The sequence below is a fragment of the Ambystoma mexicanum genome, chromosome 7q (assembly GCF_040938575.1).
Source record: "Ambystoma mexicanum isolate Mex_15411 chromosome 7q, UKY_AmexF1_1, whole genome shotgun sequence".
Lineage (NCBI taxonomy): Eukaryota > Metazoa > Chordata > Amphibia > Caudata > Ambystomatidae > Ambystoma > Ambystoma mexicanum.
In genome coordinates, this window is record NC_090941.1 from 7,087,920 (window position 1) to 7,110,051 (window position 22,132).

The following is a 22,132-nucleotide window of genomic DNA, read 5'->3' on the forward strand; positions in this document are numbered from 1 at the left end:
CTTTGCAGGGGCGGGGCCGGGGAGTGCCTCAGTTCCGTGTTCGCATTTCTCAACTGCGACGCGGAATGGAACACACGTAGCCCGGGCCTGGCGGTGATCAAAGGCTGCTTCTACATTATACGGAGCAGCCGGTAGGCTCCGAGCGAGCAGCTCATTCCAGGATCAAGCGCAGCAGCGCAGAGGAGAGCAGCGTGCAGCTGCCGAGGAAACAACAAACTCGCTGTGCGAGCGTGGATAATTGCTGAGTAGCCCTCAGCGTGCCTCTCAGATAGTGAGGAGAGTCGAGAGGAGACATTGTTATTAATTGGATTACCATTCAAGTCCCGGCGGCCACACGAAATAAAATAGAATTAAAAAAAAGGATATATTTAAATTAAAGGTTTCAGAAGGATCTTAAGCACCTATAGTGAATAGGGCGTGCAGTGGCACCCTCTGGGGTACATCTGGCACACGGCACACTCCCATCATGTCAGAGTTCGAGTGGAGCGAAGAGGAGCAGCCCTCTGACCTCGCGGCCAGCTTCAAGGAGGTGCTGGGAAGTTCACTTATAGATGCAGTGGCTCGGGGTCAAACCCCTGCAAGATAGGCTGGAGTCCTTAGAGGCTAGACTAAACCAGCCCTTAGATAACGCCGGACAGAGAGAGCGCACGCCCTCAGGACCCTTTGATTCAGGGTCATTGGGGAGTACTAAGGCCCGAAAGAGGAAAGCCCCTCTCGACCCCCAGGGCCTGTTGGATGGGGCAAATAATAAGCCCCGCAGGTCGTCGACGCGTTTGCAAAGCTCCGGGAGGCATTTTTGCTGCGTCAGACTGTGCCAGACCTCACGACCCCCACTCCAGGGGAGGAAGACTATGGAGCAGAGAACCCTGGCTCGGAAGAGGAGCAGGAAGAAGGGGATCCCCCCTCCCAGGATGAAGAAGAAACAAGGGAGGAGGAGGAGATCAAACCCAGCGGTGGCAAGCGACCGTGCAAAGAGAAGCACCTTGAGGAGTTGGAGGAGGATATGTTTGATCCGGACAGTATCCGGACCCGAGATCCTCAGACTGGCAGCCCTCGCCGAGAGTGGCGCAGTACATGACCAAGAGGTTACGGAAAGCGCTAGGCAAAGAGGTTCGGTAAAGGCTACGAGCGGAATGCCCGAGACCAGACCTTCCGGGGAAAGTGGCGGAGATGCCAGAACTCGATCCCAAAATGCTGACCTTCGTTTCAAAGACAAGCAAAGACCCGCGGAAGGGTATTGATAGGTCATGGAGAAGCTGCCAAGAGAGAGTACTAGACCTGGCTGGCCCATTGGCAAAAATAATGGACCTGGCGGAGAGAGCAAAGGATACCGGAGAGGAGATAGACCCCGATGCCCTAGCAGGCTGAGCGCAAAGGGCAGTATGCCTTTTGGGTAATGCGAACTGCGCCATCACCTCGGAACGTCGGAGAGGACTATTGCTGAAAATTGACGAGAAGATCAGTGACCTAGCCTCATACGAGGCCGGAGAGGCAGCACCAAGGGTTGCTCTTCGGTGAGACCTTCGGCAAGGCAATGGGCCATTTCGTAGGCACATACACATCCTTGGAGAAGGCCCAGGCTTCCATCCGCAAGATTTTTCCCAACCGTGTTTTTGGGGGAACCAGCCGCCACAGGGGTCGCTCGTCTGGTTGCAATCAGGGTGGAAGAAGATCCCATAATCCCAGAGCGCAATACTGGGAGAATAGGCAGCAGGACTCCTTCTTCCCGTCCAGAGGTCGTTTTCCGAGAGGACGCAGAGGAAGAGGAGCCGGTCGAGGGCAAGGATTCACCCAAGGTGAGAGTGGTGTATTATCCCCCAGTGGGGGGGAGAACTGGCATGTTCTTGAGAAACTGGCGCGCGCTTTCCAGCGATGCCTGGGTGTTGCAAACGGTACGAGGTATGCAGCTAGAGTTCACGCAACCGCCCGTTCAGGAGCGCAGGCCGCACCAACAGCGATTAGACCGCGCAGAGCAAGAGCTTCTAGACCAGGAACTAAAAGCGCTAGCAGCGAAGAACACCATAGAGAGGTGTCAGGCAGACCACAGTTTTGTAAGCAATATGTTTCTGGTGCACAGAAAAGAGAAAGTGCGTCCAGTGATAAACTTAAGAGAACTGAACGGTTGGATAGTATATCGGCATTTCAAGATGGAAGGCATCCATCAACTCCGAGACTCGCTCAGGGAGAACGACTGGTTGACGAAGCTGGATTTGAAGGATGCTTACCTGACGATCCCAATAGCGGAAACCTTCAGAACCTTCCTGGCTTTTCGCTGGAAAGAACAGCTCGAGGTTCAAGACAATGCCATTCGGGCTTGCCTCAGCACCATGGGCCTTTACCAAACTAATGAAGCCGATAGCGGCAATAAGAGAGAAAGGGATAAGACTGATCATCTACCTAGATGACCTGCTGCTTCTAGCAGAGGACGGAGAAACCCTCCAGTATCAGACGCAATGGGTTCAGGACCTGCTGTCATCCCTAGGGTTTCTAGTGAACACAGAGAAGTCAGACACAGAGCCAGCACAAAGACTGGACTTTCTGGGTTTCATCCTAGATACCAGGAAAGCGACGCTCGAACTTCCAGCGCGGAAGATTTGCGACATCGAGGGAATTGAGAGTATGTCTGCAGCGTCAGGTAGTGTCCCTACGCACACTGGCAAAGATCATGGGGCTGTTGGCAGCTTCTATTCAGGCCATTTTTCCAGGACCCTTACACTATCGAGCATTGCAGAGACTGAAAATAAGACATCTGCAGCAGGGCTTGGGATACCATCAATCGGTGCCACTGGATCCAGAGTCCAGGACGGAACTGGAATGGTGGTTAAAGAATATGGACGCCTGGAATGGGCGTGCCATTTTCGGAGACAGACCGGATCTGATCATAGAATCTGATGCCAGCCGTCAGGGCTGGGGCGCAAGGTGTGGGGACCTACAGACAGGGGGAAAATGGAGCAAAGAAGAACTCCAATTGCACATAAACTGTCTAGAACTGCTGGCAGGTTCGTTTGCAATCATGATATAGGCAATACATGGACGGCACCCTGATTTCTCTGCTTTGTATTATTCCTAGGAGAAGAGCAGAAGAACAATTGAAGTAGGAGACTAGCGGTAGTCGTCAGGAGTCGGAGGATTTCGACGTTCGATTTGGAGTGGTTCAAGTCTTTACCAGTTGCAGGGCTTTGTGTGGAAATTACAGAATGACTTTTTCAGAGCGAGTAAAAGAGAGGAGGAGCTCAGGGACAGAAAGTGGTCACAGATGAGCATGGAAGGAGATGGACTACAGAGACTATGGGGATTGTAGTTCGAAAGAAAGAAGAGTCTGTTCAGACTGTTGTCAGTGTTTTGTTATGGTTTTTTGAGTTTGTTGAAACTGCTGAAGAGTAGTAAATTAAAGAAGTTGAAGCATAGTGCTCGCCTCCTAGGCTTTGATAGAATTAATACTCCCTGCGCAGTTAGCAGGGGGTAATCTTTATTGTTTGCGCTAGGCAGTGGGTAAAGACAGGCGGTGCATTGACGGGAGCGGGGGGCAACTTGAGTGTCCGCCTGCAGCGCGGACCCTATGTTAATTGGTGCGTTGATCGGTGGGCTTGGGAGCCCCCTAAGGGCTTACCTGAAAGTTCCAAGATTCGTCTCAGGCGTCGGATTAACAAAGCTGAGAATCGCCATGCGACTTCCATTGTATATAGATGGTTGCTATGTTAATTTTTAGTAGTCCTACCTCTGTTTTAATCTTCTAAAACTCTGTCGGCCATATTTTGGGAAGTATACTTAATCAAATCCAATAGACATGTACGTATGTCAATGGAACCTCAGTCCTAACGTAGTGCATTATGTTTACTCATTTAAGGAATCTATTCTCTACTACCTAGACTTAGTTAAAGAAATCTAGATGTAATAAGATTAAACCATTTGTGAATTAATTAATTGAAGAGTGTTAGCTCCTCTGAGTGCATTCTGGGAATTGTGGTCGTAGTGGAGCTGTCGGGTCAAGGCAGACTTGCAAATGCCATGTCGCTTGTTCCCTGCCAATGATTCTAGGTGTTTCTCACACATATGTCGACGTAATGCCCGCTCGGATGGAGGCAATTGCGTTCCTACACCCAGCACGAATTCAAAAAAATGTAAATAAATACTGCATGTCCAATATCCTGATTAACTAGAAAGTTACTGAATGTCAAAAAGGCATCCTAATTAGAAATCATGTTTGCTATGAAAGATTATTGGGCATGACTCACTGTCTTCCATGTTGGAAGATAGAAAAGTATTGTTAAGCCGAAAGGCTGTGAAGATGGAACATGACTCCAGCATTCACTCTTGACTGCATCCCTTATATGAATGTGACGATAATCCCATTAGAAGTTGTTTCTTGGTATACCTTATCTCAAAAATCATAAGAAATATGACATTTTGTTGTCTGTGCTAAGGCCAGTTTCCACACATCTGAAAAAGTTAATGAGTATGGCCTCCTCCTGGCGAAGCAAAAGTTCCTGATTGCCTCCTCTGCATCCCAGTGACACTTTTTTAAACCAATGAATTTGATGTGTTGTTTGTTATCCATCTGGTGGACGTGCTGCCAATGATCAGCAAGGGGCAGATTCTTGTCATGGCTTCCGATCACTGCCAAGTGTTCTCTGATCCTGAAGCGGAATTCATGAATTGTACTGCCAACATAGATTTTCTTGCAAGTGCAGATAATTGCATATATGACATATTTGCTTCTACAGTTAAACTGTTCTCGTATCCTGATTTGAAATCCATTATCATCTTTAAAGACGCCTGTCATGGTTGTCATGTTTACACATTGAACAGGTACCACATTTTCTAAAACCTGGAGTGGATTCTTTTAGCCAGGTCTCGGTTGTCGCCTGATCATCTTCGGGTAGTAATGAAGGACTGACGCTCTGTTTCAGGGTTTTGGCTCGTCTGTAAATTATCGACGGGTAGTCATGTATAAGTGCCCCTATGTGGGGGTCCAATTTAAGTAAATTCCAGTATTTTCTGAGAGATTTCTTAATTAACTGCTTGTCTGCACAATACGTGGTGATAAATTGCACCTTGTCAGATTGTTTTGGTTTAGTCCGTTGCATCAATGTTTGTATCCTTGGTGTTTTTTGTGCTTTGTTATACGCAATTTCAATGCTCTTTCTTGAGTAACCTCTGGCTTGGAATCTTGTTGACAGTGTTTCACATTCGTCTTAGAAATGCATTTGTTCTTTGGAGTTTCTCCTTGCCCTGATGTACTCCCCTTTCGGGATATTCCTTTTTTCCGGTTCATAGTGGCAACTTGTGTCATGTAGCATGGAATGAGTCTTATGAACAATTCTGTTGACTCACGTTCCTTCTGTAATGTGTCTTTCCTTCCTTAGGTGATGGAGGGGGTTCGGAGAAGGCGGCACGCTGCTGAGGTGAGTAGCACTAACGGTGAGTGAGAGCGCGATGTGCGATGTAGCCCCTTCTTACTTGTATTAACCAATGTTCGTCTCTGTGTCCTTTTAGGTACCGCAATGTCCCAGCGTGGCTGCCAGCTGAGAGAAAGGGATGCGGTGAGTAAGCGCGAAGTGCGGCGCCTACGAATGCTTTCCACGCTAACCTGGTATGTCTTTTCCCTCTTTGCAGGTCGATGAGATGCTCCGGAGTTGAAGTTACCCCGAGCGGCTTGAATTCAGGTAAGCGTTTGAATCTCGTACAGTTTTTGAGTAAGCAGAGATATGCAGGATGCTTACTAATGTCTTCTCTTCTGTTCTTTTCCCATTTCTTAGGATGCGGCGTGCCGAGATGAAGATGACACCGCCGTAGCTGCCCACTGGACTGGAGGAGCGATGGATGGAAGCTGGATACTCAGCAAGGTAAGGCTATTATTAATGGTGTTTTTGTTCTTGCAGGGGCGCTGGGTGCGGAAGAAAGGAGAAGGCCTTCTGGAGACCGATCCGAGCACGGTGAGTGTCACGCTGCAGGTGCAGAGAAACGCAAAGCGTGTTTCTCGGCCCGGGCGGAGCTTAAATAGTCTCTAGGTATCCCAGGTAGCCCTGGGTTTAACCACACCCAAAAGGCTAGACTGCATATGCAGTTCAAGGAACTGCAATATGTGTGCGCATCCATCTTGCCCTCTATTCATTACAAGTCCAATGCCATCCTAGGACAGTGTGTGAGCCTGGCGCCATAAGCGCCATGTCTGACTCCAAGTGGGTCTCTGGGAGGATGGAGAGGCCCTTAGGGGCCATGTAGGTGATCGTGGCCTGGCTCCATCCTGATGTCTTAGAGCGCTGGCGGCAGGAATCATGACTCATGACAGCTGCAGACTTTGCTTGCAGAAGGGCGACCCTCTAGGACTGACTTAAGCAGTGGTCAAAGAGAGTGTCCTACTCTTGAAGGACTTCGCCAACAGGCAGCTTCCCAAACGGAAGGTCAAGAGCCAGGGAAGCACAGTCTGTACTGGGAGGATGGCCTCCTTTACAGTGAGCCTATTGAGTCTACCCCAGGGGACTACAGAAGACTTGTAGTGCCTCAAGTGGTTAGACCCCATTTTCTACAGTTAGCTCATGAGATTCCTCTATCTGGTCACTTAAGTTTTAAGAAGACCAAGGAGAGGATTTCCCTGTATTTCTACTGGCCCAAGATGGGGTCTGATGTAGATACATTCTGTAGAAGCTGTCGCACTTGTCGGACATCTGGCAAGAGTGGAGCCAAGAACGTGGCACCCTTGGTGCCTCTCCCAGTGGTGGGATTTCCTTTTGACAGGGTAGGGATGGACATTGTTGGTCCCTTACACCCTCCCACATTTTCAGGTAACCAATTTATATTTATTGTAGTAGACCATGCTACCAGGTATTCTGAAGCCATACCTATGAGGACTCGTACTGCTCAGGCAGTGGCTAAGGACCTCCTTGGTATTTTTACCAGGGTTGGTTTTCCTAAGGAGGTTATCTTAGACAGGGGGACACTTTTATGTCCCATTACATGCAAACCATGTGAAAAACTGTGGAGTGACCTACATGTTCTCAACAGCCTACCATCCCCAAACCAATGGGTTGGTGGAGAGGTTTCATAGAACTATGAAGAGCATGATTGGTGTTTTAGACGAACCCCTTAGAAGAAAGTGGGACCTTCTACTGCCATGCCTTCTCTATGCATATAGAGAAGTCCCTCAGGAAGGGGTTGGTTTCAGCCCATTTGAACTGCTCTATGGTCATGCGGTTAGAGATCCATTGGCCCTTATCAAGGAAGGGTTCGCAAGTGCTCCTTCCCTCAAGCCAATGAGAGTCACTGACTATGTGTTATGTCTCTAAAGGAGAATGACACAAATGATGACAGAAGCTTCTGATAACTTGAAAGCAGGTCAGGCTCTGGTTAAACATTGGCATGACCAGAAGGCCAACATCGTGGAGTTTACTCCAGACCGGCTAGTTCTAGTTATGGTGCCTACAAGGCAGAGGGTCTTACAGGACAAATGGATTCGACCATTCAAGGTGGTGGGCAAACTTGGAGAGGTCAATTACTTGGTGAACTTGGCCAATCCGAAGGAGGCCCCTATGGTCTTTCACACTAACCGCCTAAAGGCATATGTATCCAGACCAGAACTAGGAGCTTCGCTATTAGCATCTGATCAAGAAGAGAAGGAGAGTGAACCTCAGGGGACAGCCTTTAGATGGAAAAATGGGAGTTAATCTTTCTTCTGAGCTCACTCTGCAACAACAGGAGGAGTATAAAGTTCTGTTAAATCAGTTTGCCTCCCTGTTTTCACTGACACCAGGCTTGACCCCTTGGGGCCATCATGATATACTCACTTGTGACTGTCTCCCTGTTAAAAGCAGCGGTTACAGAATGTCAGACCATGTAAGAACCCACATAAAGGAAGAGATCAATAAGATGCTTGATCTTGGGGTAATGGAGCCATCTACAAGTCCATGGTTAGTCCAGTTGTACTAGTGCCAAAGGCAGCATCCAAGGAGTCGACATTCTGTGTGGACTATAGAGCTCTTAATGTTGTCACCACGACTGATGCACATCCTTTACCTAGGACAGATGAGCTGGTGGACAAACTTGGTTCAGCCAAGTTCTTCAGTATATTTGACCTAACATCAGGCTATTGGCAAATGGCTCTGGCAGACCATGCGTTAGGGAGAATTCTCTGTTAAGGCTAATTTCCCAAACCTAGTCAGTCCCCCAGCAGCTTTGCTGGATTTTTGGGGTTTATTTGTTTCTCCTGCTAAGAGTGAGACTCATGATTTGAGATATCCTTTGACTTTGTAATGTGTTTTATGGGCTAGGGGGTATTTTAGTCCATAGGGTTTCATGTGGTTTTTGGTAAGTGTGTTATACAGCATCCTCAGTGCAGTAACACAGGGGTGTCATAGTGACCCCCAAACATAGACTCCATACCCTAGGACTGACTACTGTCTCCCAGGGCATGTAAAGTCACCATTGATTTTACTAGTCTTAAATTGTGAACAGAACCAGTACAAACCATCATATTGTGGAAGTACTGGTAGGGGTAATTAGATTGCCCCTGGGTCTGTTTTTCGAGGGGGCACAGTGCAGTCCCCTCCTCGTCGAGTTTCTGGCTGGTGGCAGTGGTTACCATGCGAAATATTCCACCAGAATATTTCGAATGGGATTTTCCCATTCATTTTAAACGCACCACTTTTTGGTGCAATGTTAAAGATACCGCTGGGTTATTTATTTAATATTTATTCCCCGGTTGGGTCTTTTTGCCAGGACTCGGTTTTAAAATGGCATTTGTGTTTGCCTCTGTAACTCCAACTCAAGTCGAGCCCTTTGTTCCACTTTTTGGCGGGCTTCTCCACAGAAGCCTCCAAAAGTGGTGCCACTCTGTCTGGGTCTACAGGATGTGTGGGAGGGGGGTTTATGCACCCTGGACTAAGTTGCCTCGGCAACTCAAGTCGCACTCTTGTGTGATTGGCCCAATGGTGAGCCGCCCGGCTCACCACTTAGCATGTTTGAGTGACAGCTAGGACTGATGAATGGGGGTTTTCTGCATAAAAGCAGGGCTTTGGGGACTAGAACTTCAGAAGTCGCCACAGGACCAAAGAATCCGAAGAGGGAGAAGCTGAGCCGACCTGCAACAAGACACACAGGTGGAGCCCTGCTGAACCGTCTCACCACTTCCCAACGACTGAGAAGATCTTCATCCCGGAGAGTCTTCTTCCTCTGAACTGGTGGGGATAACCAGTTCGCCCTCTTTTCGCCTTCCTGGATCATCTCGTGGTCGAATCGCCCGTGCCAAGCACCCTGGCGGACGGATAGCCACGCTTCACCACTAACGCAAATAAAAGGGTAGTACCTTTTAACCGGGAAGCTCTGCGGCTGGTTTCTTCCCTGGCAGTGCAACGACCTCCAGCTTTCCTCCACGTTGAGATCTTCTCTTCCCATGGATGAAGCACCGACTTGCACCCGCTGCCAGGAACCACTGCCCCCGCTGGAGCTTTCTCACCATTTCAGGTACTGAGTCCTGCCTGGTCTCCCTTGCAACAGACTGTTCAAGGTGTACTGTAAATCCTTGACTTTCTATCCTGGGGTGACTTGGGAACTACTAATTAACTTTTCCTGACTTGATCCAACCCTTTTTGAACTCTGTGCAAAGACTCTTTAAAAGTACTATTCAACTGTGTGATCTTGGACACATTCCGCCTTGCTCTCTCCAAGAGTGGGCCTGGCCTATGTCTTTCTTGCTCCTCAGTATACTCTGCCTTTTCGGACTTGCTCTGGTAAAGTGTTGGTATTGTGTATGTTCCTAATTCTGCCTTTTCCCCTCCCTTTTTAATTAACCTATTGGAGTGCCATCTTAGGTTAAGCGCTCACCTCTGTCAGAAAATAAGTGGTGTTTTAACTAAGACTTGTTCAATAAGTGATCAGGGATGTATATATATTAATAGTGACTGTGTTTGAACTTGCTTGCCATATTAGCGTTAGTGTATTTTACAAAGTGTGTTTTTAAATAAATAATTATATACTTTTATACCCAAGCTCTGGTCAGTGTTTGCTTGTGCTACTGTATTTTGGTACCTATCTTGTATACTCTATATACTGTCTAACTCTTCTTGAGAGACGTCTGGCTGCTCAGCCACAGCTACCAGGTAAATCTGGGTGGTACAGACTGCTACCAATTGGGCTTACTGCCAACACCTGTAGTCTTAAGCCTTTTGCAGTGGTCCCTAAGTGAACTGCACAGGTTTCTGCCTAACACCATGCCAAGGGGAACACTGCATTTTCCTCCGCAGCAGGCCCCTGCCAGTTTAAGGTTATGTCTTTTAGACTCAAGAATGCACCTGCTATATTCCAGGATGGTGAATCCTGTTCTGAATGGGGTGGAGGACTTCTGCATGGCATACTCGGATGACATTGCAGTGTTTAGCCCCACTTGGGAAGAGCATCTTGACCACAGATAGGCAAGATTTAGAGCAGTTCCCTTTTGGTGCACTACAACAACCTTGTCCTCCTGGCAATAGGAACCCAACCCTTGGTATAAGTCAGTTCTACACAGGTTGGTAGCGTGGCTGAGCAGCCAGGCTTATCTCAAGAGCGGTCAATGTGAGCAGTAGGGGAGTTGCACAGAGATTCACATTGACAAGTATCCAAATAAACACTTATACTCAAGGCTTCTTGATTAAACAATATCAATTTATTTAAGTCAGTTTGAATAAGCCTTCTTCAGAAGGGGCAATATTTAAGTAACATACAAATATACTCCAAAATAGTTTTTCTAAATCAGTAAATACCCATTGGGGATGGCACACAGACACTTCCTACACCCTCAGGTGACTTAAACAGTTAGGACACTGTGGACTTTAATATATCACTGGTGCATTTAGAGCAATACTGAAAAGCATGTCAAAGAAAAGGGCTATAGAATAAAACAAGAGAACACTCAATTATTCTGAAGCATGCAAGTACTTTCGAACCCCCCAATGCAATGTAAGTTAACCTCTTTATGGAAGGAAAGGTAAACACAATGTCAGAGGAAAGAAGCGTTATTCAGGGTTCCAAGCCAGCCAATATCAATTGAGCAAAAGTCTAGATAAGCTGTAGCATTTCTTGTAGGTAAGTAAAAGTCTTGCACAATGTTTTAGATATCTTGGTTGAAAAAGTAGAATCCTTGTAGGGCCACAAGCTGGGAGGCTTGTGAGAGGTAGAAGATGCAAGCAACTCTACAGAAGTACCCAAGACAAGTCTGAACTGAGATCATGTAAGGCTAAAACAACAAGTGGTAAGTTCTCTTAGACTGAACAGTACCTTTGGTTAGAATAAATGGTTCCAGCTGGCTTCTGTTCCTGTGTGGCTCTGCAGATCCTGTTGTTCCTGTGCCTCAGTTGTGGGAACAAGAAGGAGGACTTCTGAGGACTCCTGCAACACCACAAGACGGTCAGCGACAGAAAGGGACAAACTTCTATTCAGCGGCACTTCGCGGTTTCAGCTCCTCACGTCTCAGCAAATAGCACCACAGCGGTCTCATGGATACGTCTCTGGACTTTCCTCACTTCTGAGGTCCAGCACTCTGTTGAGGTGGCTCAGGCTTGATCAGTCCTGCCTGCTTCAAGGGAGTCAGGGGAATCTTCTTTCAGCTCGGGTTCATCTTAAAAGTGATGCACTACGTTTGGTGTACCTCTCCCTGTCACTTCGGTTCCAGCAGCAGCCGTGGAAGTACAGCCAGCTCCGAGAGGATGTCCAAACGAGTTCACTTTGGGGTTGATGGGTCCCACCAACTTAATTGGAGAAGTCGTCGTTGCAGGGCTTCTCTAGTCGAAACGAATTCAGAGCTTCAGCACAGCAGCAGGGCTTCACCGGGCAAACCAAGGGTCCAGGAGTTGCAGCAGGCGTCTCTTCCAAGTTATTCTTCGGATTCCTAGGTCCAGTGGTTGACTCTGCCTTCCAAGCCAAAAAGCCTCACCTTTTATGCAGGTTTCTCCCATGAATCCAGCTTAGCTGTCAATCACACAGCAGGGTGGCTGTCCCTGCCGAACAGCCAACCGACCGGTCAATCACCTTCGGGTGCGTTCCTGTAACCAGGGTTATTAAGCACAGGGAGTTTTGGGCACCTCCCTCACTTCCTGCCTCTGCAAGACATACTGGCGCCAAAGGCAGGCTTCACTCATGAATCCCCCCAAAGACAAAAAGAACAAAGGGACCAAACCTGGTTTGGCACACACAGTAAATCACAAGAAGGGCCGTTCCAGCAAGAAATGGCAAAAAAAGAAGACTGGGGCCATTTTGATGAAATGGGCACCCATAGGTGCTTTACCAAGGCTGCATTTCAGCCTGCGGTAAAAACACACAATGGTAGTAATAAGTAAATCACTGCCACCAGCCATTAATTGTAGAAAGGGTAACATAACATTGTTACATGAGAAACTAGAGCAAGGGGATACAAAGTAACCCTTCCAGCACCCTATTGTAAGATAGTGTGTGCTGGGTCTAGAAAGTTACAAAACGTATGTAATGTCAATTTCACTTCACTGTTCTTGGAAACAGTAGCTTCACCAAGAGAATGTCTTTAAACCTTTGGGAAATCTAAGAGACTACCCTGTGCCCACTGCACTGAAGGTGCTGTGTATCACAATGTAAAGATGACGCATATGGAATTTGTCAGACTCGAAAGTCACAAGAAACACATAGTCCAAATCACAGAAAAAAACAAGTGGAAAAAAGGGTCTCACTCTCTCCAGGTTAAAAGTTAAAAGTCCTAGAGTCCAGCAAAAGTGCTCTAAGGTAGAGAGGAATTGGCACATTTCTGAAAATTCTCCCTAACAACCACCTTGGATATGTTTTTTAGGCTCTTGAACTCAAGTGAGAGCTTCTCTAGGTCTCACTGGTTACTATAAGAACTTAATTGAGAACTATGGGACTATAGAGTCTACCTTGAATGTGATCTCCTCACCCAAATTCCACAAGAAGGTCAGGTGGAATGAGGAGTGCACTAAGGCATTTGAAGGACTTAAGAATGCCCTTTCTAAAGCTCCAGTCTTGAGAGCTACTGACTACAACCAATCCTTTATTGTACAAACTGATGCTTCAAATACAGGAATAGGTGTAGTTCTGAGTCAGCTGAAAGGCAGGGAACACCCGATCTGATCCATCAGTAGGAAACTGAAGGACTGTGAGACAAGGTGGGCAACCATTGAAAGAGAATGTTTTGCAATTTTGTGGTCTTTGAAGAAGTTTAGACCATACTTGGATGGATCTACTTTTGTAATTCAAACAGACCACCAACCCTTGAGATGGTTAATGCAGATGAAGGGGGAGAATCCTAAATTGTTAATATAGTCAATCAGCCTTCAGGGGTTTGATTTTAAAATAGAACACAGGTCAGGGTGTAATCACCAAAATGCTGATGGTCTCTCCAGAAAGTATGACCGGCTGGATTAGGAGATTCATCCAGGAGTGGATTAAATCCTCCCTTCGCTTAGTCTGTGGGGGATGAGTGTGAGGGAGAATTCTCAGAAATGTGCTAATTCCCTTTTACCTTAGAGACCCCCAGCTACTTTGCTGGACTTTAGAACTTTTAATTTTTATCCTGGAGAGATGGAGACCTTGTTCCCACTCTCTCATGTATTTTTCTGTGATTTGAACATTGTGTTTCTTGTGGTTTTGGAGTCTGACAAACTCCATAGGCATAATCTTTTTACATTGTGTAATAGAGCACCCTCAGTGCAGTGGCACAGGAAAGTCCTTTAGATTTCCCTAAGGTTTAAATACCTTCTCTTGGTTAAACTACTGTTTCCAAGAGCAGTAAAGTGAAATTGACTTTTTCCAGCATGGGGTCTGGCATGGATTCACATGCTCATGAATACTCCCTGTCGTCAGGCTGGGAATCCTCGGTAAAGAAAAAATCGGTTTCAGTTTCATTTCTGAACTGTCTTTCTCCTAACAACCAATCACTGAGCTCCCAGCCAAAGACTGCCCTCTATCTAAGCCCCTCCTCTGGCAGCCATCTTTATATTTTTACTGCACGTTCAGTGTTGGGAGTCCTCGTGCTTAGCTCTCGAGCCTTTACTGCGTTTTTTGCTTTTTGGAAGATTTTACTCTATTTTTCGGTCAATCACGCACCCGTGCTCCATCAATCAACCTTCCGATTAACGGGGACCGATTTTTCGGATTCCTCACTACCCTTCAAGGGTGAATTTCATCAAGTTTTCTTGGTGGAGGATTCCAGAAGATTCTTCAAGGCTTACACCACGTGGATCATGGCAGACGAGAGGATTCCCCCTCTCTTTTCAAGCGTGGTGTCGACTGCGGTCTGTGGAATGTTTATTTGGACAATAAATATTCCCAGTGCCTTTATTGCCTGTCCCCGACGCACAAGGAGGAAGACTGTGCATTTTGCCGCAACTTCACGACTCGCATGATGAATGATCGGCTTAGGCGGCTGAAGAAATGGCTACAGGTGCACTGGGTGGGTCCCAAGAGCATGCCTCTGCCGGATCCGGGAATGCTGAGGGGGCTTCTAAGTCCTTTCAGGGCGCCTCTCCTGTGGGATTCCAACAAAAGGCTAAGCACTGCGAGTCCACTGCCACTGGGAGCACCATTGCGGCGGGCTCCTCTGCGGCCAGGGCATGTCCGACGTCTCCAGCGACTTCAGTCACCAGTCAACGCTCAGGATCTTCGTCCAAGAGGAAGTCTGACCATCCGGGCAAACTCAAGGTGACCCAGGAGACGGCCAAGTAGAAGTCCAGAGCCAGCCTGCCCTTGCCGGAGAAGACCAAGAGGGGCCGATGCTCCGACCCTCCCCCGAAGGAGAAGGGAAAGCAGGACAAGGCGTCTGGGACGACCACGAAGGCCATGAAGTCCCAGGTACACCCAACAAAGGCTCTTCCTTCCATGAAGGTGGTGGTGGCATCCCTTTTGAAGGTCGCAGAGGCGGACCCGCAGGGTGCACTTCCGAAGGCTAGAGTGTCCCTCCTGCCCAGGTGGGAGGCTGCGTTCCAGACCATTGAGAAGACCCCAGAGAAGAGGATGCTGATCATCTCCCCGAGACAGTCCCCTCTGGACGCGAAGAAAGGTGCGGGGAGGCACGGAGGTCCTCCAGGGCACTCATATGCCTACCTTCAGACCATCCAGGAGGATGATGGCGATGAAGAAAACATTGTCACACCCTACAACAAGGGAGCCGACGAGGGTGACGATGAAGGCGACGACAACAAGGATACTGTCGAGGAAGGTGGAGAGCCTCAGGACGACGAGGGCCTTGGCTCTCTTCCTACGCCCCATACTCCTATTTGCCCTCCACCTCAACTGCCTCCTAGAGACCTCTGTGGACATTCTCTCTATACTCCGTACGCTGGTCTCCGAAATACAGAAGAAGATGCCAGCTGCGCCGACGGTCGCGCCCGCGGGTCTGGTAACTCCGACCGTCTGGCTAAGGGGAACTGCCGGCCAAGAAGAGTTAGAGGCACCCCTTGCCTCTTAGCTACCTATCGCCGCCCTATCCCCCCCCCCCACGCCCACCGAGAGATGAGACGGATCTTGACACAGCGACGACAGGCACAGATGACGGTGGAGTGGACCTCCCATTGCCTCCACCCAGATCCTCCCCGCCGGACGAGATAGGTTCATTTCACACAATGATCTCCAGAGCATCAGAGCTCTTCCAGCTCGCGCCGGAGGAGAAGGAAGACTTCTTACACCAGCGTCGTGAGGCGAAGAGAAAGACCATCTTGTCTGTCCCACTCTTGGATGACATTTGTGACGAAGGCCTGTCTCTCATGAAGAACACCTCTATGGCCCCTGCGAAGAGGGACCGCCTAAAGAAGAAATACAGGGTGCTGGACTCTGCACTCAAGTGCTTGGAGGCCCAACTGCTACTGGACTCAGTGGTCTCTGCAACGGCCAAGAAGAAGTCATCAGGTGCTTCATCTTCAACGGCGTCCATCGCTCCGGACAGCGAGGGGAAGAATCTGGATGCTATGGGACGAAGAGTTATCTACTCAGCGGCTACTACCATCAAGGCTGTCAGCGGCCTAGCTATCGTATCGCGCTACGACCGAAAGCTGTGGTTCAAGTTCAAGCCTCTGTTGGACTTCCTCTCCGACAAGAGGTCAGAACCATTGGATATTCTGCTAGAAGGCGAGGTGGCGTCGGGCCACGGCATCATGGTGGCCACGGACATCTCCGATGCGGGCTTCCGCCAGATGGGCAACAGCGTTTGCCTTTGTCGCCGTGGCTGGCTCAAGGCCACAAAGTTTCGTCAGGAGGTTCAGACGAGGGTTTTGGACATGCCCTTTGACAGAGATAATCTTTTTGGGAAGGCTGTAGTTGAGTCTCTACAAGCCATCAAGGCAGACACGGAAACGCCACGTACCCTGGGCATGCTGCAGCAGCAATGGCCGTCCTTTCGATCAGGAAGCAAGTCTCCCATTCTTCGAAGGGTTACGGCAGGGGCTTCTCTTCTTGCCGCCAACCCTCCCGGTCCTCGGCCAAGGAGATCAACAGGGGCCACTCCAAGACCTTCGGAGGAGGATGCCGTTGTCGCCAAGGACCCCAAAGCCGCCCGTCTACCTCCGAGCGAGAAAGAACCGGCCATGACGTCGGGCCCCCACCCATGCACCCCGGTGGGAGGCCGGCTGGCAAACTTGGTCAGCATCTGGAAGACCATCTCCACTGACCATTGGGTGCCGGATGCTCTAGCCCACGGACACACTCTAGAGTTTCAACGGAAGTGTCTTCAAATACCACCTGTGGCCCGGCAAGAAAACCACGCCCCTCAGCTGGTGTTGGAGGTTTGAGCCAGGCTTAAGAAAGGGGTGATGGAGCTAGTTCCAAAGCGACTCCGGGACTCCAGAGTATACTCAAGGTACTTCCTCATACGAAAGAAGACCGGGGGCTGGAGGCCCATTCTCGACATGCGACAGCTGAACAAATAGATCAAGTCCCAGGAGTTCCACATGGTCACTCTTTGGCACATGCTTGGACACTGGAAGAGGGAGACTTTGTCGTCGCTGGACCTGGAGGATGCATAATTTCACATCCCCATTCCCAAGGGGCACCGCAAGTTCATACGCTTGGTAGTGCAAGGGGTGCATTACCAATTCAAGGCCCTCCCCTTCGGGCTTAAATCGGCACCCAGAGTTTTCACAAAGTGCCTAGCTCCGGTGGCGGCCCACCTAGGACTACAAGGGATTCACGTCTTCCCCTACTTGGACGACTGACTCATCCGGGCCAAATCGAGGGAAGTCTGTCGACCACACGGCGAGGACTGTTTGTCTTCTGACAGATCTGGGGTTCTCAGTGAACTATGCAAAGTCCTGCTTGACTCCATCGCAGGACGCGCTGTTCCTGGGATCCCCTCTCAACAGTGTCATGTCTGGCGGCACCGTCAGAGGAGAGGATATTGGCCATCCTGGGCAAGGTGCAACGGTGAGGGCCATCAAGTCTCTGCTCGGCATGATGTCGTCATGCATCTACCTCATCCGACTCTTCAGGCTACAGATGTGCCCACTGCAGGAGTTCCTCGACGCCCGTTGGCTCCAAGTGTCAGGAAGTTTCCAGGACAGGATCTCGCTCAACGAGAGCTTCCGTCGAGCGATAAGGTGGTGGGGTGTGCACTCTCATCTTACAGAGGCGTGGATTTCCAGACCCCACCGCACCAGGAGATGGTTACGACGGACGCTTCCTTGGAAGGATGGGGAGCGCACGCCAGAAGTCTTCACGCCAGAGGCCTGTGGTTGCCGGAGGAGAAGACGTTGCACATCAACTTTCTGGAGCTACAGGCTGTGTGTTTGGGCCTTCAAGTCGTTCCTTCCGTCCTTCACGGGCAAGGTCGTGCGTGTCTTCAGACATTACCAACACAATGTTGTACATCCAGAAGCAAGGGGGCACCAGATTCCAAGCAATCTCCAAAGAAGCACAGGACCTATGGCACTGGGCCGTCACCCAGGGGATGTTCCTCATTCTGTTTCACCTGGCAGGACTAAAGAACACTGTCGGCGACTCCCTCAGCAGGGAGCTTTGCTCTTGCCACGAGTGGGAGCTTCAGCATGACCAAGTGGATTACCTGTTCCGCAGATATGGCAATCCCCAAATTGATCTGTTTGCGACAGCGATGAACACCAAGTGCCGGAGGTTCGCCAGCAGGTTTCCCCAGTCAGGGAGCATTGGGGACACATTCTCATTCCTCTGGGATGGCCTGTTTCTGTATGCGTTCCCTCTGTTGCCGTTAATTCTTCGACTCATCAATCAACTCAAATGGTCCTGGTGCAGGATGATAGTCATCGCACCAGCGTATCCGAGGCAGATCTGGTACCCAGACCTTCTTAGCATGTCAGCATCCCCTCCGGTCAAGCTTCCAGTGGTCGCAGATCTTCTCGCTAGGGAAGGAGGCGCAATTCTGCATCACAACCCAGGATCGCTGAACCTGAAGACCTGGCTCCTGCAGCATTAGAATTTGGGGGTTACGATCTACCAGCAGACTGCAAGGAGGTGCTTGCCAAGGCCAGAGCATCGTCTACTCTAAAATGCTACGGACATAAATGGAAGAGGTTTGCTGTCTGGTGCCATGCACAGAAGATCGACCCTCTAAGAATCACGGCTCCACAGGTGCTTCCGTATTTGCTGTCATATTCAAAGCGGGACTGGTTCATGCCTCCATCAAGGTTAATCTGTCGGCTATCTCCTGCTACACCAGATCTCCGGGACGGTTGTCGTTATGGTCACACCGTCTGGTTAAGGAGTTTGTCAAAAGACTGTTCTGTTAGTTCCTGCCGGTGCAAGCTCCGGCTCCGGCGTGGGAGCTCAATGTGGTACTGACTAGGCTCACGGGCCCTCCATTCGTACCTATGCAGACAGTTCCACTGAAGTTCTTGTCGTGGAAGACAGAGTTCCTTGTGGCCATCACCTCTGAATGACGAGTGGGTGAGATCCAGGCCCTCTCCTGTAATCCACCTTAATTGACTTTCCACGAGCGAGGGTGGTGCTGCGGATGCACCCCTCCTTCATACCCAAGGTGCCGTCGGACTTTCACTTAAATGAGTCCTTGGTGTTACCTGTGTTTTTTCCGACACCTTCGCCGCCGGCTGGAAGGACTTGGCACTTGCTGGATGTGGCTAGAGCGCTGAAGTTCTATGTGAACCGCACAAAGAGTTTCTGGAAGACATCTCAACTCTTTGTGAACTTCTCCAAGGCTTCCATTTCCAGGTGGCTCTCCGGCTGCATCACCCAATGTCACCAGTTGGCAAACCGACCGTTGCCTGGCCGTCCGAGAGCCCATTCGACCAGAGCAATCGCTGCTACTACGGCGTTCCTTTCTGGTGTGCCCCTGCTGGACATCTGCAGGGCTGCTACGTGGAGGTCGACTCACACCTTTGTTAGGGGGATTTCTAGGATTTGATTTTTTTACCTGGGAAGAGTGTGAGCCTTTTTTCCCACTCTTCCATGTGTTTTGATGTGTGTTTTACTTTTGTGTACTTTGGTGATGGGGTTTTTAAACAACTACATAGGCATCATCTTTTTCTTATGTCACACAGCACCTTCAGTGCAGTGGCACAGGGGTGTCTTTTAAACTCCCCAAGGTTCAAATACCTTCTCTGGGACTGACTACCGTTTCCCAGAGCATGTAAAGTTAAATTGACTTTACTAGTCTCTTTAAATTTACAGACCCAGCACACACTATCTTACTATAGAGTGAGTGCTGGAGTGGTTGCCCAGCTTCCCCTGAGTCTGAACACTCATGTAACAGTCAGATGCTACCCTTTCCTACTTTAAATGGCTGGTGGCAGTGATTTTAAACAAACTACCATGATTTTCTCTGACCGCGAACACCGGTAGCTAAAAATCGGGCCAGCCATGTTTTCCAATATGGCGCCCAAGACCTATCTGTAAAAACAGACTCTGGTCATCTTTTAGCCATTTCTTTTAGGAAAGGTCCTTCTAGTGTCCAACTCAGCGCGCCAAACCAGGTTTGGTCCCTTTGTTCGTTGGCCTTTGGCGGGCTTCAGTGCTGAAGCCCTCCTCTGGCGCCTGAGTGTCTGGGGTGGACAGGATGTGAGGGAGGTGCCCGAAACTCCCTGTGCTTAGTCTCCTAGGAGACCTTAATGCACTCTGGTGTGATTGGCCGGCTGGCTCTCCAGCAAGGACAGCCACCCTGCTGTGTGAGTGACAGCCAGGCTGGAATGAATGGGGGAAAACTGTTTAAAAGCAGGCTTCTGGGACTTGGAGTCGACCACTGGAACGAAAGAACCAAAGACGGGCTGAAGAAAGACGACTGCTGTAACTCCTGGTCCACCGGTGAAGCCCTGCTGCAGGTCTGAATTGCCTGAAACTCCATCGACGGAGAAGCCCTTCAAGGTTAACTTCTTCCCTTGAGTTTGGTGTGAACAACCAACTCGTAAGTCGCCTGGACACCGTCCCCATACTGGTCGAATTTTCTGCAGAGTGCTGTGGAATAGACAGTGGGAAGGATACCAGTTTGTGGTCTCTAAGGCACTCGCACATTAAACTGACGTTTTGCCAAGGTTGTGGCCTCTTCCCTGGGCAGTGCAGGAAACTCCCGATGTCCTCCTTGTCCCCACCACTGAAGCCCAGGAACTGCGAGATCTGCAGGAACTGCTAGGAGCAACTGCCTCAGCTACAGCTCTTCTTCACTTTAAAGGTACAGTGCAAATGCGAACAGGCAATCTTTTCGGCCACAGTGAACGTTTGTGAAACTTTCCCGACTTTGAAGGCTTGTCCTTCCTTAAACCAACATCTAACTTTTCGTCTGACCAAATTCTTCTAAGATCCGGTGCAAAGACTTAACCGTTTACTGCCAGAACTGTGCTAACCTATACAATACTCTGAACCATTGACTTTGGCCCAGGCCTATTGAATTGAATTGCTGGTTGTAGTGAAGTGAAAACCTTTGCCCTGCCTATGAAAGTATTTGTTCTTGATTTCTTTTAACCTTGTCTTTTTACTCCTTTTAAAAGTAACTGAAGTGCCATTTTGCTCCCACTTCCAGGGAGCTGAACTTGTTCAGTAACATATTGGTTGTGTATGTATTTTAGTAGATGATATTGCGCCGCTCTTGCTAGTGTAATGTTTTCCAACCGACTGTGTAAATAAATGTATATTCTTTTACCAAGAAACCTTGAGTAAATGGTTATTTGAAGCACTGATTGTTGGCCTTTTGTGTATCCCCTTGTACTGCTCACTTTACTCTTGAGATAAGTTTGGCTGCTCAGCCCCTGTACCACAATACTGTGTAGTACAGGCTTGTATCAAAGGTGAAATTGTACTGACACTTGTAGTCTTAATTGCATGTAGTGGTCCCAAAGGGTACTGCATGTGGTTCTACTGCGTCGACTCCAGGGATTCCAGGGAGGAGTCCAGAGTCGGCCAAGCAGTGCTGCGCAACCTGTTTGCTTGAAGGTGAGCCTGGTGAGGAGGTAAGAGATGCTTATTTTGAGCATTGCCACCTCCCATGGTTGTGCATGTGTATACTGCTATGTATTCTTTATTCATGAGCATCTGAATCCATGCCAGACCCCATGCTGGAGAAGGAACAAGTTACTTACCTATAACTGTTGTTCTCTGGCATGGATTCACATGTGAACCCTCCCGCCTACCCCTCTGCGGCTCCTCTCTTGGTCCTACTGCCACTTTATGTGCTACCAAATCTGAAGATGGCTGCCAGAGGAGGGGCTTAGGTAGAGGGCAGTCATTGGCTGGGGGCAGTATTGCCCAGAGCTCAGTGATTGGTTGTTAGGAGAAATTTCAGAAATGAAACTGAAACAGATTTTTTCTTTACCAAGGATTATCAGCCTGACAATGGGAATACTCATGAGCATGTGAATCCATGCCAGACCCATGCTGGAAAACAACAGTTACAGCTAAGTAACTTATTCCTTACTGAGAGTTTGATGTCTACTCTAAAAAAAAAGATAGTGAGTTGGTATCTGCTGGAAGATGTAAAGCCTTGATGATGATGAATTTGTTGAAATCTTACTGTCAAAACGACGACGGGCTACGGCCTCTTTGAGACAATAACTGCATATAAGCAAAAGCTGGTGACTAGGTTGATATATTTCCTGGACTCATATAATGAGAACCATGCAAAATGGTTCGTGAAAGTTGAGGGTGTAATGTGGCACCAGTTGTTGGGGTTATCTGGTGGAACTCCAATTGAGACTTTAATGTTAGAGCAAGG

The 22,132-nt window shown here is 48.9% G+C and overlaps 1 protein-coding gene across 3 annotated transcripts in view; it reads left to right on the plus strand.

The window, feature by feature from the left end:
- LOC138528751 (von Willebrand factor A domain-containing protein 5A-like) overlaps positions 1 to 22,132 on the plus strand; it is an 880,743-nt gene that overhangs the window by 317,478 nt on the left and 541,133 nt on the right. The window lies entirely within an intron of this gene.